At 44.5% G+C, this 13,091-nt stretch overlaps 9 non-coding genes across 9 annotated transcripts; all 9 read right to left on the bottom strand.

Moving 5' to 3' along the window:
* Positions 1-180: 180 nt before the first annotated feature.
* On the bottom strand, positions 181-371 carry LOC141200364 (U2 spliceosomal RNA). The gene has a single exon (XR_012272086.1). It is a non-coding gene; the product is annotated as a U2 spliceosomal RNA (small nuclear RNA).
* Positions 372-1,486: 1,115 nt separating this feature from the next.
* LOC141200105 (U2 spliceosomal RNA) lies at positions 1,487-1,677 on the bottom strand. The gene has a single exon (XR_012271837.1). It is a non-coding gene; the product is annotated as a U2 spliceosomal RNA (small nuclear RNA).
* Positions 1,678-2,792: 1,115 nt separating this feature from the next.
* LOC141200631 (U2 spliceosomal RNA) lies at positions 2,793-2,983 on the bottom strand. Its single transcript, XR_012272346.1, has one exon. It is a non-coding gene; the product is annotated as a U2 spliceosomal RNA (small nuclear RNA).
* Positions 2,984-4,098: 1,115 nt separating this feature from the next.
* Positions 4,099-4,289, bottom strand: LOC141200630 (U2 spliceosomal RNA). Its single transcript, XR_012272345.1, has one exon. It is a non-coding gene; the product is annotated as a U2 spliceosomal RNA (small nuclear RNA).
* Positions 4,290-5,404: 1,115 nt separating this feature from the next.
* Positions 5,405-5,594, bottom strand: LOC141200782 (U2 spliceosomal RNA). The gene has a single exon (XR_012272492.1). It is a non-coding gene; the product is annotated as a U2 spliceosomal RNA (small nuclear RNA).
* A 1,115-nt stretch (positions 5,595-6,709) lies between these two features.
* LOC141200303 (U2 spliceosomal RNA) lies at positions 6,710-6,900 on the bottom strand. Its single transcript, XR_012272027.1, has one exon. It is a non-coding gene; the product is annotated as a U2 spliceosomal RNA (small nuclear RNA).
* Positions 6,901-8,020: 1,120 nt separating this feature from the next.
* Positions 8,021-8,211, bottom strand: LOC141200104 (U2 spliceosomal RNA). Its single transcript, XR_012271836.1, has one exon. It is a non-coding gene; the product is annotated as a U2 spliceosomal RNA (small nuclear RNA).
* A 1,115-nt stretch (positions 8,212-9,326) lies between these two features.
* LOC141200934 (U2 spliceosomal RNA) lies at positions 9,327-9,510 on the bottom strand. Its single transcript, XR_012272611.1, has one exon. It is a non-coding gene; the product is annotated as a U2 spliceosomal RNA (small nuclear RNA).
* Positions 9,511-12,109: 2,599 nt separating this feature from the next.
* On the bottom strand, positions 12,110-12,300 carry LOC141200103 (U2 spliceosomal RNA). The gene has a single exon (XR_012271835.1). It is a non-coding gene; the product is annotated as a U2 spliceosomal RNA (small nuclear RNA).
* Positions 12,301-13,091: the final 791 nt, after the last annotated feature.

Here is a 13,091-nt window from a genome sequence, read left to right as displayed (position 1 = left end):
CAGTTGCTGAAGTTGAACCAAAATGAGCTTGTAATCTGGCTTCTGCAACTTTGAACATGAAAAATCCAATGAGGAGAAGAAAAGCAAAGCCAAAGAGTCCATCCCCAAATCCGACAAACAAGCAAAATGAACAAAAAACATTGAATTCAATTCTTTCTGATTTTAGAAACTGCATTAAAGAAGGGGTGCACCGGTCCTGGAGATACTGCAATACCAGGTCAATGCGTGGAGTGGACAGAGCAAGCTCTTTTTCCATCTCCCTGTTCTAAAAATCCATTTAATATATGGTCCCCAGATAGGGGACGTATCAGGTATTAAACTGATAAGAACAGATACTACACTTGATCTTAGCCAAAAGGCCGAGAAGCGATAACCAGAATTGGTTTCAAACTACGGAGCCACCCAAGGATCCTGAAAAGTCCATTTGTGGAGATGAGCTCCTGGACTCCCGTTAAGAAGACATGTTGTCAACCTCTAGATCCCTTACATGCCTGCACTTTTCGGCTTGCTGCTGCTGCAATCCACGCGTTTTAGATCTGCATAACTCCACCTCTTTAAACACAGCACCTTCACCCCCTGCTGTTCCCACCCGCCTCAACACCGTTGGAAGGGAGGAGAACCAATTAAGGCGGGGGGTGGGGTGGAACGAGCAGCTGTCTACCCTTAGCAGGAGGGCTCCTGATTACATACCTCTCCTGCTGCTGCTGCTGCTGGCTGTCCAGCAGCAGACTGAAGGTGGCTGCTGCTGTGCACAGGTATATAAAGGCTCATAGCCTATTATGACACGCGCAGCCAGCGTTCCATTGCCACATTCCATCTACTGCAGGCAGGATACCTGGCTGGCTGAATGTCGCTGAGAAGCTCACAGAGACCGCCATAAGCAACAGTTTAACAGAATGCCACAGACTAATCAACCAAACTTTTTGGGTTGGGTTCTCTTTTATAGTCTGCAGGCATTAAATGAAAGAAGTCAGTGTTCCAGCAGAAGGAGACAACGTTTCAGAAAAGGCATTGTAGCAAACCAAAAAAGAAATTTTAAGCGCAGCAGAGTAACCAGCGCACATACCTGTTAGCTCAGGTGAGTTTAAAAGGCTGCTGTTGATAACAAGGGCATTTGCTAAATAGATGGTGTGTGTGCAACAATATACTGAAAGGTCAATTATATTGTGCAGCTTATCTCACCACCTGTAGTTATTTAGGTGAAAGCTCCAAAATGCTTGCCTAATATGTCTGTTTATCCAAAAGGAAGTAAAAAGGGAGAGCTAGAAAGATAGCATTGCATCACATTACATGGCAATGCAATGCACAGTTGCTGAAGTTGAACCAAAATGAGCTTGTAATCTGGCTTCTGCAACTTTGAACATGAAAAATCCAATGAGGAGAAGAAAAGCAAAGCCAAAGAGTCCATCCCCAAATCCGACAAACAAGCAAAATGAACAAAAAACATTGAATTCAATTCTTTCTGATTTTAGAAACTGCATTAAAGAAGGGGTGCACCGGTCCTGGAGATACTGCAATACCAGGTCAATGCGTGGAGTGGACAGAGCAAGCTCTTTTTCCATCTCCCTGTTCTAAAAATCCATTTAATATATGGTCCCCAGATAGGGGACGTATCAGATATTAAACTGATAAGAACAGATACTACACTTGATCTTAGCCAAAAGGCCGAGAAGCGATAACCAGAATTGGTTTCAAACTATGGAGCCACCCAAGGATCCTGAAAAGTCCATTTGTGGAGATGAGCTCCTGGACTCCCGTTAAGAAGACATGTTGTCAACCTCTAGATCCCTTACATGCCTGCACTTTTCGGCTTGCTGCTGCTGCAATCCACGCGTTTTAGATCTGCATAACTCCACCTCTTTAAACACAGCACCTTCACCCCCTGCTGTTCCCACCCGCCTCAACACCGTTGGAAGGGAGGAGAACCAATTAAGGCGGGGGGTGGGGTGGAACGAGCAGCTGTCTACCCTTAGCAGGAGGGCTCCTGATTACATACCTCTCCTGCTGCTGCTGCTGCTGGCTGTCCAGCAGCAGACTGAAGGTGGCTGCTGCTGTGCGCAGGTATATAAAGGCTCAGAGCCTATTATGACACGCGCAGCCAGCGTTCCATTGCCACATTCCATCTACTGCAGGCAGGATACCTGGCTGGCTGAATGTCGCTGAGAAGCTCACAGAGACCGCCATAAGCAACAGTTTAACAGAATGCCACAGACTAATCAACCAAACTTTTTGGGTTGGGTTCTCTTTTATAGTCTGCAGGCATTAAATGAAAGAAGTCAGTGTTCCAGCAGAAGGAGACAACGTTTCAGAAAAGGCATTGTAGCAAACCAAAAAAGAAATTTTAAGCGCAGCAGAGTAACCAGCGCACATACCTGTTAGCTCAGGTGAGTTTAAAAGGCTGCTGTTGATAACAAGGGCATTTGCTAAATAGATGGTGTGTGTGCAACAATATACTGAAAGGTCAATTATATTGTGCAGCTTATCTCACCACCTGTAGTTATTTAGGTGAAAGCTCCAAAATGCTTGCCTAATATGTCTGTTTATCCAAAAGGAAGTAAAAAGGGAGAGCCAGAAAGATAGCATTGCATCACATTACATGGCAATGCAATGCACAGTTGCTGAAGTTGAACCAAAATGAGCTTGTAATCTGGCTTCTGCAACTTTGAACATGAAAAATCCAATGAGGAGAAGAAAAGCAAAGCCAAAGAGTCCATCCCCAAATCCGACAAACAAGCAAAATGAACAAAAAACATTGAATTCAATTCTTTCTGATTTTAGAAACTGCATTAAAGAAGGGGTGCACCGGTCCTGGAGATACTGCAATACTAGGTCAATGCGTGGAGTGGACAGAGCAAGCTCTTTTTCCATCTCCCTGTTCTAAAAATCCATTTAATATATGGTCCCCAGATAGGGGACGTATCAGATATTAAACTGATAAGAACAGATACTACACTTGATCTTAGCCAAAAGGCCGAGAAGCGATAACCAGAATTGGTTTCAAACTACGGAGCCACCCAAGGATCCTGAAAAGTCCATTTGTGGAGATGAGCTCCTGGACTCCCGTTAAGAAGACATCTTGTCAACCTCTAGATCCCTTACATGCCTGCACTTTTCGGCTTGCTGCTGCTGCAATCCACGCGTTTTAGATCTGCATAACTCCACCTCTTTAAACACAGCACCTTCACCCCCTGCTGTTCCCACCCGCCTCAACACCGTTGGAAGGGAGGAGAACCAATTAAGGCGGGGGGTGGGGTGGAACGAGCAGCTGTCTACCCTTAGCAGGAGGGCTCCTGATTACATACCTCTCCTGCTGCTGCTGCTGCTGGCTGTCCAGCAGCAGACTGAAGGTGGCTGCTGCTGTGCACAGGTATATAAAGGCTCAGAGCCTATTATGACACGCGCAGCCAGCGTTCCATTGCCACATTCCATCTACTGCAGGCAGGATACCTGGCTGGCTGAATGTCGCTGAGAAGCTCACAGAGACCGCCATAAGCAACAGTTTAACAGAATGCCACAGACTAATCAACCAAACTTTTTGGGTTGGGTTCTCTTTTATAGTCTGCAGGCATTAAATGAAAGAAGTCAGTGTTCCAGCAGAAGGAGACAACGTTTCAGAAAAGGCATTGTAGCAAACCAAAAAAGAAATTTTAAGCGCAGCAGAGTAACCAGCGCACATACCTGTTAGCTCAGGTGAGTTTAAAAGGCTGCTGTTGATAACAAGGGCATTTGCTAAATAGATGGTGTGTGTGCAACAATATACTGAAAGGTCAATTATATTGTGCAGCTTATCTCACCACCTGTAGTTATTTAGGTGAAAGCTCCAAAATGCTTGCCTAATATGTCTGTTTATCCAAAAGGAAGTAAAAAGGGAGAGCCAGAAAGATAGCATTGCATCACATTACATGGCAATGCAATGCACAGTTGCTGAAGTTGAACCAAAATGAGCTTGTAATCTGGCTTCTGCAACTTTGAACATGAAAAATCCAATGAGGAGAAGAAAAGCAAAGCCAAAGAGTCCATCCCCAAATCCGACAAACAAGCAAAATGAACAAAAAACATTGAATTCAATTCTTTCTGATTTTAGAAACTGCATTAAAGAAGGGGTGCACCGGTCCTGGAGATACTGCAATACTAGGTCAATGCGTGGAGTGGACAGAGCAAGCTCTTTTTCCATCTCCCTGTTCTAAAAATCCATTTAATATATGGTCCCCAGATAGGGGACGTATCAGATATTAAACTGATAAGAACAGATACTACACTTGATCTTAGCCAAAAGGCCGAGAAGCGATAACCAGAATTGGTTTCAAACTACGGAGCCACCCAAGGATCCTGAAAAGTCCATTTGTGGAGATGAGCTCCTGGACTCCCGTTAAGAAGACATCTTGTCAACCTCTAGATCCCTTACATGCCTGCACTTTTCGGCTTGCTGCTGCTGCAATCCACGCGTTTTAGATCTGCATAACTCCACCTCTTTAAACACAGCACCTTCACCCCCTGCTGTTCCCACCCGCCTCAACACCGTTGGAAGGGAGGAGAACCAATTAAGGCGGGGGGTGGGGTGGAACGAGCAGTTGTCTACCCTTAGCAGGAGGGCTCCTGATTACATACCTCTCCTGCTGCTGCTGCTGCTGGCTGTCCAGCAGCAGACTGAAGGTGGCTGCTGCTGTGCACAGGTATATAAAGGCTCAGAGCCTATTATGACACGCGCAGCCAGCGTTCCATTGCCACATTCCATCTACTGCAGGCAGGATACCTGGCTGGCTGAATGTCGCTGAGAAGCTCACAGAGACCGCCATAAGCAACAGTTTAACAGAATGCCACAGACTAATCAACCAAACTTTTTGGGTTGGGTTCTCTTTTATAGTCTGCAGGCATTAAATGAAAGAAGTCAGTGTTCCAGCAGAAGGAGACAACGTTTCAGAAAAGGCATTGTAGCAAACCAAAAAAGAAATTTTAAGCGCAGCAGAGTAACCAGCGCACATACCTGTTAGCTCAGGTGAGTTTAAAAGGCTGCTGTTGATAACAAGGGCATTTGCTAAATAGATGGTGTGTGTGCAACAATATACTGAAAGGTCAATTATATTGTGCAGCTTATCTCACCACCTGTAGTTATTTAGGTGAAAGCTCCAAAATGCTTGCCTAATATGTCTGTTTATCCAAAAGGAAGTAAAAAGGGAGAGCTAGAAAGATAGCATTGCATCACATTACATGGCAATGCAATGCACAGTTGCTGAAGTTGAACCAAAATGAGCTTGTAATCTGGCTTCTGCAACTTTGAACATGAAAAATCCAATGAGGAGAAGAAAAGCAAAGCCAAAGAGTCCATCCCCAAATCCGACAAACAAGCAAAATGAACAAAAAACATTGAATTCAATTCTTTCTGATTTTAGAAACTGCATTAAAGAAGGGGTGCACCGGTCCTGGAGATACTGCAATACCAGGTCAATGCGTGGAGTGGACAGAGCAACTCTTTTTCCATCTCCCTGTTCTAAAAATCCATTTAATATATGGTCCCCAGATAGGGGACGTATCAGATATTAAACTGATAAGAACAGATACTACACTTGATCTTAGCCAAAAGGCCGAGAAGCGATAACCAGAATTGGTTTCAAACTACGGAGCCACCCAAGGATCCTGAAAAGTCCATTTGTGGAGATGAGCTCCTGGACTCCCGTTAAGAAGACATGTTGTCAACCTCTAGATCCCTTACATGCCTGCACTTTTCGGCTTGCTGCTGCTGCAATCCACGCGTTTTAGATCTGCATAACTCCACCTCTTTAAACACAGCACCTTCACCCCCTGCTGTTCCCACCCGCCTCAACACCGTTGGAAGGGAGGAGAACCAATTAAGGCGGGGGGTGGGGTGGAACGAGCAGCTGTCTACCCTTAGCAGGAGGGCTCCTGATTACATACCTCTCCTGCTGCTGCTGCTGCTGGCTGTCCAGCAGCAAACTGAAGGTGGCTGCTGCTGTGCACAGGTATATAAAGGCTCAGAGCCTATTATGACACGCGCAGCCAGCGTTCCATTGCCACATTCCATCTACTGCAGGCAGGATACCTGGCTGGCTGAATGTCGCTGAGAAGCTCACAGAGACCGCCATAAGCAACAGTTTAACAGAATGCCACAGACTAATCAACCAAACTTTTTGGGTTGGGTTCTCTTTTATAGTCTGCAGGCATTAAATGAAAGAAGTCAGTGTTCCAGCAGAAGGAGACAACGTTTCAGAAAAGGCATTGTAGCAAACCAAAAAAGAAATTTTAAGCGCAGCAGAGTAACCAGCGCACATACGTGTTAGCTCAGGTGAGTTTAAAAGGCTGCTGTTGATAACAAGGGCATTTGCTAAATAGATGGTGTGTGTGCAACAATATACTGAAAGGTCAATTATATTGTGCAGCTTATCTCACCACCTGTAGTTATTTAGGTGAAAGCTCCAAAATGCTTGCCTAATATGTCTGTTTATCCAAAAGGAAGTAAAAAGGGAGAGCTAGAAAGATAGCATTGCATCACATTACATGGCAATGCAATGCACAGTTGCTGAAGTTGAACCAAAATGAGCTTGTAATCTGGCTTCTGCAACTTTGAACATGAAAAATCCAATGAGGAGAAGAAAAGCAAAGCCAAAGAGTCCATCCCCAAATCCGACAAACAAGCAAAATGAACAAAAAACATTGAATTCAATTCTTTCTGATTTTAGAAACTGCATTAAAGAAGGGGTGCACCGGTCCTGGAGATACTGCAATACCAGGTCAATGCGTGGAGTGGACAGAGCAAGCTCTTTTTCCATCTCCCTGTTTTAAAAATCCATTTAATATATGGTCCCCAGATAGGGGACGTATCAGATATTAAACTGATAAGAACAGATACTACACTTGATCTTAGCCAAAAGGCCGAGAAGCGATAACCAGAATTGGTTTCAAACTACGGAGCCACCCAAGGATCCTGAAAAGTCCATTTGTGGAGATGAGCTCCTGGACTCCCGTTAAGAAGACATGTTGTCAACCTCTAGATCCCTTACATGCCTGCACTTTTCGGCTTGCTGCTGCTGCAATCCACGCGTTTTAGATCTGCATAACTCCACCTCTTTAAACACAGCACCTTCACCCCCTGCTGTTCCCACCCGCCTCAACACCGTTGGAAGGGAGGAGAACCAATTAAGGCGGGGGGTGGGGTGGAACGAGCAGCTGTCTACCCTTAGCAGGAGGGCTCCTGATTACATACCTCTCCTGCTGCTGCTGCTGCTGGCTGTCCAGCAGCAGACTGAAGGTGGCTGCTGCTGTGCACAGGTATATAAAGGCTCAGAGCCTATTATGACACGCGCAGCCAGCGTTCCATTGCCACATTCCATCTACTGCAGGCAGGATACCTGGCTGGCTGAATGTCGCTGAGAAGCTCACAGAGACCGCCATAAGCAACAGTTTAACAGAATGCCACAGACTAATCAACCAAACTTTTTGGGTTGGGTTCTCTTTTATAGTCTGCAGGCATTAAATGAAAGAAGTCAGTGTTCCAGCAGAAGGAGACAACGTTTCAGAAAAGGCATTGTAGCAAACCAAAAAAGAAATTTTAAGCGCAGCAGAGTAACCAGCGCACATACCTGTTAGCTCAGGTGAGTTTAAAAGGCTGCTGTTGATAACAAGGGCATTTGCTAAATAGATGGTGTGTGTGCAACAATATACTGAAAGGTCAATTATATTGTGCAGCTTATCTCACCACCTGTAGTTATTTAGGTGAAAGCTCCAAAATGCTTGCCTAATATGTCTGTTTATCCAAAAGGAAGTAAAAAGGGAGAGCTAGAAAGATAGCATTGCATTACATTACATTACATGGCAATGCAATGCACAGTTGCTGAAGTTGAACCAAAATGAGCTTGTAATCTGGCTTCTGCAACTTTGAACATGAAAAATCCAATGAGGAGAAGAAAAGCAAAGCCAAAGAGTCCATCCCCAAATCCGACAAACAAGCAAAATGAACAAAAAACATTGAATTCAATTCTTTCTGATTTTAGAAACTGCATTAAAGAAGGGGTGCACCGGTCCTGGAGATACTGCAATACCAGGTCAATGCGTGGAGTGGACAGAGCAAGCTCTTTTTCCATCTCCCTGTTCTAAAAATCCATTTAATATATGGTCCCCAGATAGGGGACGTATCAGATATTAAACTGATAAGAACAGATACTACACTTGATCTTAGCCAAAAGGCCGAGAAGCGATAACCAGAATTGGTTTCAAACTACGGAGCCACCCAAGGATCCTGAAAAGTCCATTTGTGGAGATGAGCTCCTGGACTCCCGTTAAGAAGACATGTTGTCAACCTCTAGATCCCTTACATGCCTGCACTTTTCGGCTTGCTGCTGCTGCAATCCACGCGTTTTAGATCTGCATAACTCCACCTCTTTAAACACAGCACCTTCACCCCCTGCTGTTCCCACCCGCCTCAACACCCTTGGAAGGGAGGAGAACCAATTAAGGCGGGGGGTGGGGTGGAACGAGCAGCTGTCTACCCTTAGCAGGAGGGCTCCTGATTACATACCTCTCCTGCTGCTGCTGCTGCTGGCTGTCCAGCAGCAGACTGAAGGTGGCTGCTGCTGTGCACAGGTATATAAAGGCTCAGAGCCTATTATGACACGCGCAGCCAGCGTTCCATTGCCACATTCCATCTACTGCAGGCAGGATACCTGGCTGGCTGAATGTCGCTGAGAAGCTCACAGAGACCGCCATAAGCAACAGTTTAACAGAATGCCACAGACTAATCAACCAAACTTTTTGGGTTGGGTTCTCTTTTATAGTCTGCAGGCATTAAATGAAAGAAGTCAGTGTTCCAGCAGAAGGAGACAACGTTTCAGAAAAGGCATTGTAGCAAACCAAAAAAGAAATTTTAAGCGCAGCAGAGTAACCAGCGCACATACCTGTTAGCTCAGGTGAGTTTAAAAGGCTGCTGTTGATAACAAGGGCATTTGCTAAATAGATGGTGTGTGTGCAACAATATACTGAAAGGTCAATTATATTGTGCAGCTTATCTCACCACCTGTAGTTATTTAGGTGAAAGCTCCAAAATGCTTGCCTAATATGTCTGTTTATCCAAAAGGAAGTAAAAAGGGAGAGCTAGAAAGATAGCATTGCATCACATTACATGGCAATGCAATGCACAGTTGCTGAAGTTGAACCAAAATGAGCTTGTAATCTGGCTTCTGCAACTTTGAACATGAAAAATCCAATGAGGAGAAGAAAAGCAAAGCCAAAGAGTCCATCCCCAAATCCGACAAACAAGCAAAATGAACAAAAAACATTGAATTCAATTCTTTCTGATTTTAGAAACTGCATTAAAGAAGGGGTGCACCGGTCCTGGAGATACTGCAATACCAGGTCAATGCGTGGAGTGGACAGAGCAAGCTCTTTTTCCATCTCCCTGTTCTAAAAATCCATTTAATATATGGTCCCCAGATAGGGGACGTATCAGATATTAAACTGATAAGAACAGATTTTTTTTTTTTTTTTTCTTAACACTCAGATTACAAGTACCATCTCGATTCCATACTTCTGAAAACGGTGATGGACCAAATCCATCATCGTGTCATTTTAAAACAAAAAAACATTATTTAATGCATATACAAAAAAAACAAAACAACAACCAGTATTTCCTCTCAGACACATAATATATAGAGGAAGGAAACAAAACACATTACTGCATTCCTCCCTTCAACGCATAATATGTTAGATACTCCAACAGTCCTTTCTCTTGCGAGAAAGATTCAAAGTTTGTATTCACATAATCTATCCATGTCCTTCCCACCTTATAGGTTTCAAAAAACCTCTCTTTATTTGCCTTCACACTTGCGATTACCTTTGGAAAAAAAGCTTCAAAACACACACCACTTCCCTTCATTTCCGCAATTCCTTTTTTAACTTTGTCCATTTCTTTATCAGCTTCCTCCTCTTCTGTTTGCCTCTGAACCTCTACCGTCTTCTTTTTTTCTTTCTTTTCCGCCTTTGCACTTTCCATCTTCTCCTTATTACTCTTTCTCTTTGGGCATTCCTTAAACCTATGCCCAATTTCCATACACAGGTTACACTTATTCCTTTCTACTGGACATGATTTAGAAACATGTCCTTCCGCTTTACACTTCCAACACTTTTCTGCAGTACAGTCTTCACGTTTATGACCATATACCTCACAAATTGAACAAAAGGAATCCATCCCATTAAAGAATAAATTCCCACTTACTTTACCAAGCTTAAACCTTTGAGGCGGGTAGGAAAAACTCCTATCCTTGTTCATGTTAAATTCCACAAAAAATTTCCACTTTCCCGTCCATACTCCGAATTCATTCATTACTTTACCTTTTGATACTACAGACTTGGCAAAACCACTCAAAAACGTGACAATGTCCTCTTCTGGAACCAGTGGTGAAAACATTTTCACTGTCACCATCTTTTCACTACTAAATACGTGACGTTGAAACCGAATTCCAACAAACTTCTCATGTCTCAATTCATCAAAAGAATCCATATAGTTCTCCAAAATCTTCCTAGACTCAAAAAACACGTCATAGACACCCTTTTGGGGATAATCCATAACTGCCACGATGTCTTCTTTATTCACCTTTGCGACACCCAAGATGATCTCCTTCATAATAAACCGAAAGTCCTTAACCTTCTGACAGTCTCTCCGGACAAAAATCCGGAAAGCGGTCTCCACACGTGCATGTTCTGGAACCTCCAACTTCGGCCACAACTCCGCCTCTGTTGCCATGATTCTCCAACAGAATGAGCGTAATCTCCACTCCAACACACAGAAGGAGCGAGTATGATCACTTCCCGTTGTCTGGGGACTAAGCCGACACGCCTATAGCAGCAAGGGGGTGAAGTCCCCACAATTAGGTAAGGACGATCCCCCAAGGCCGACGAGCCAGGTACCCTAGACACCTCCAACCAAAACCAAGGCAGCAATCGCTAAATCACTGCACTTGATCTTAGCCAAAAGGCCGAGAAGCGATAACCAGAATTGGTTTCAAACTACGGAGCCACCCAAGGATCCTGAAAAGTCCATTTGTGGAGATGAGCTCCTGGACTCCCGTTAAGAAGACATGTTGTCAACCTCTAGATCCCTTACATGCCTGCACTTTTCGGCTTGCTGCTGCTGCAATCCACGCGTTTTAGATCTGCATAACTCCACCTCTTTAAACACAGCACCTTCACCCCCTGCTGTTCCCACCCGCCTCAACACCGTTGGAAGGGAGGAGAACCAATTAAGGCGGGGGGTGGGGTGGAACGAGCAGCTGTCTACCCTTAGCAGGAGGGCTCCTGATTACATACCTCTCCTGCTGCTGCTGCTGCTGGCTGTCCAGCAGCAGACTGAAGGTGGCTGCTGCTGTGCACAGGTATATAAAGGCTCAGAGCCTATTATGACACGCGCAGCCAGCGTTCCATTGCCACATTCCATCTACTGCAGGCAGGATACCTGGCTGGCTGAATGTCGCTGAGAAGCTCACAGAGACCGCCATAAGCAACAGTTTAACAGAATGCCACAGACTAATCAACCAAACTTTTTGGGTTGGGTTCTCTTTTATAGTCTGCAGGCATTAAATGAAAGAAGTCAGTGTTCCAGCAGAAGGAGACAACGTTTCAGAAAAGGCATTGTAGCAAACCAAAAAAGAAATTTTAAGCGCAGCAGAGTAACCAGCGCACATACCTGTTAGCTCAGGTGAGTTTAAAAGGCTGCTGTTGATAACAAGGGCATTTGCTAAATAGATGGTGTGTGTGCAACAATATACTGAAAGGTCAATTATATTGTGCAGCTTATCTCACCACCTGTAGTTATTTAGGTGAAAGCTCCAAAATGCTTGCCTAATATGTCTGTTTATCCAAAAGGAAGTAAAAAGGGAGAGCTAGAAAGATAGCATTGCATCACATTACATGGCAATGCAATGCACAGTTGCTGAAGTTGAACCAAAATGAGCTTGTAATCTGGCTTCTGCAACTTTGAACATGAAAAATCCAATGAGGAGAAGAAAAGCAAAGCCAAAGAGTCCATCCCCAAATCCGACAAACAAGCAAAATGAACAAAAAACATTGAATTCAATTCTTTCTGATTTTAGAAACTGCATTAAAGAAGGGGTGCACCGGTCCTGGAGATACTGCAATACCAGGTCAATGCGTGGAGTGGACAGAGCAAGCTCTTTTTCCATCTCCCTGTTCTAAAAATCCATTTAATATATGGTCCCCAGATAGGGGACGTATCAGATATTAAACTGATAAGAACAGATACTACACTTGATCTTAGCCAAAAGGCCGAGAAGCGATAACCAGAATTGGTTTCAAACTACGGAGCCACCCAAGGATCCTGAAAAGTCCATTTGTGGAGATGAGCTCCTGGACTCCCGTTAAGAAGACATGTTGTCAACCTCTAGATCCCTTACATGCCTGCACTTTTCGGCTTGCTGCTGCTGCAATCCACGCGTTTTAGATCTGCATAACTCCACCTCTTTAAACACAGCACCTTCACCCCCTGCTGTTCCCACCCGCCTCAACACCGTTGGAAGGGAGGAGAACCAATTAAGGCGGGGGGTGGGGTGGAACGAGCAGCTGTCTACCCTTAGCAGGAGGGCTCCTGATTACATACCTCTCCTGCTGCTGCTGCTGCTGGCTGTCCAGCAGCAGACTGAAGGTGGCTGCTGCTGTGCACAGGTATATAAAGGCTCAGAGCCTATTATGACACGCGCAGCCAGCGTTCCATTGCCACATTCCATCTACTGCAGGCAGGATACCTGGCTGGCTGAATGTCGCTGAGAAGCTCACAGAGACCGCCATAAGCAACAGTTTAACAGAATGCCACAGACTAATCAACCAAACTTTTTGGGTTGGGTTCTCTTTTATAGTCTGCAGGCATTAAATGAAAGAAGTCAGTGTTCCAGCAGAAGGAGACAACGTTTCAGAAAAGGCATTGTAGCAAACCAAAAAAGAAATTTTAAGCGCAGCAGAGTAACCAGCGCACATACCTGTTAGCTCAGGTGAGTTTAAAAGGCTGCTGTTGATAACAAGGGCATTTGCTAAATAGATGGTGTGTGTGCAACAATATACTGAAAGGTCAATTA

Source organism: Phyllobates terribilis, unplaced genomic scaffold (genome assembly GCF_046119375.1).
Source record: "Phyllobates terribilis strain yellow unplaced genomic scaffold, ASM4611937v1 Scaffold_108__1_contigs__length_5656254, whole genome shotgun sequence".
Taxonomy (NCBI): domain Eukaryota; kingdom Metazoa; phylum Chordata; class Amphibia; order Anura; family Dendrobatidae; genus Phyllobates; species Phyllobates terribilis.
This window is presented reverse-complemented; position numbering and strand designations above follow the sequence as displayed.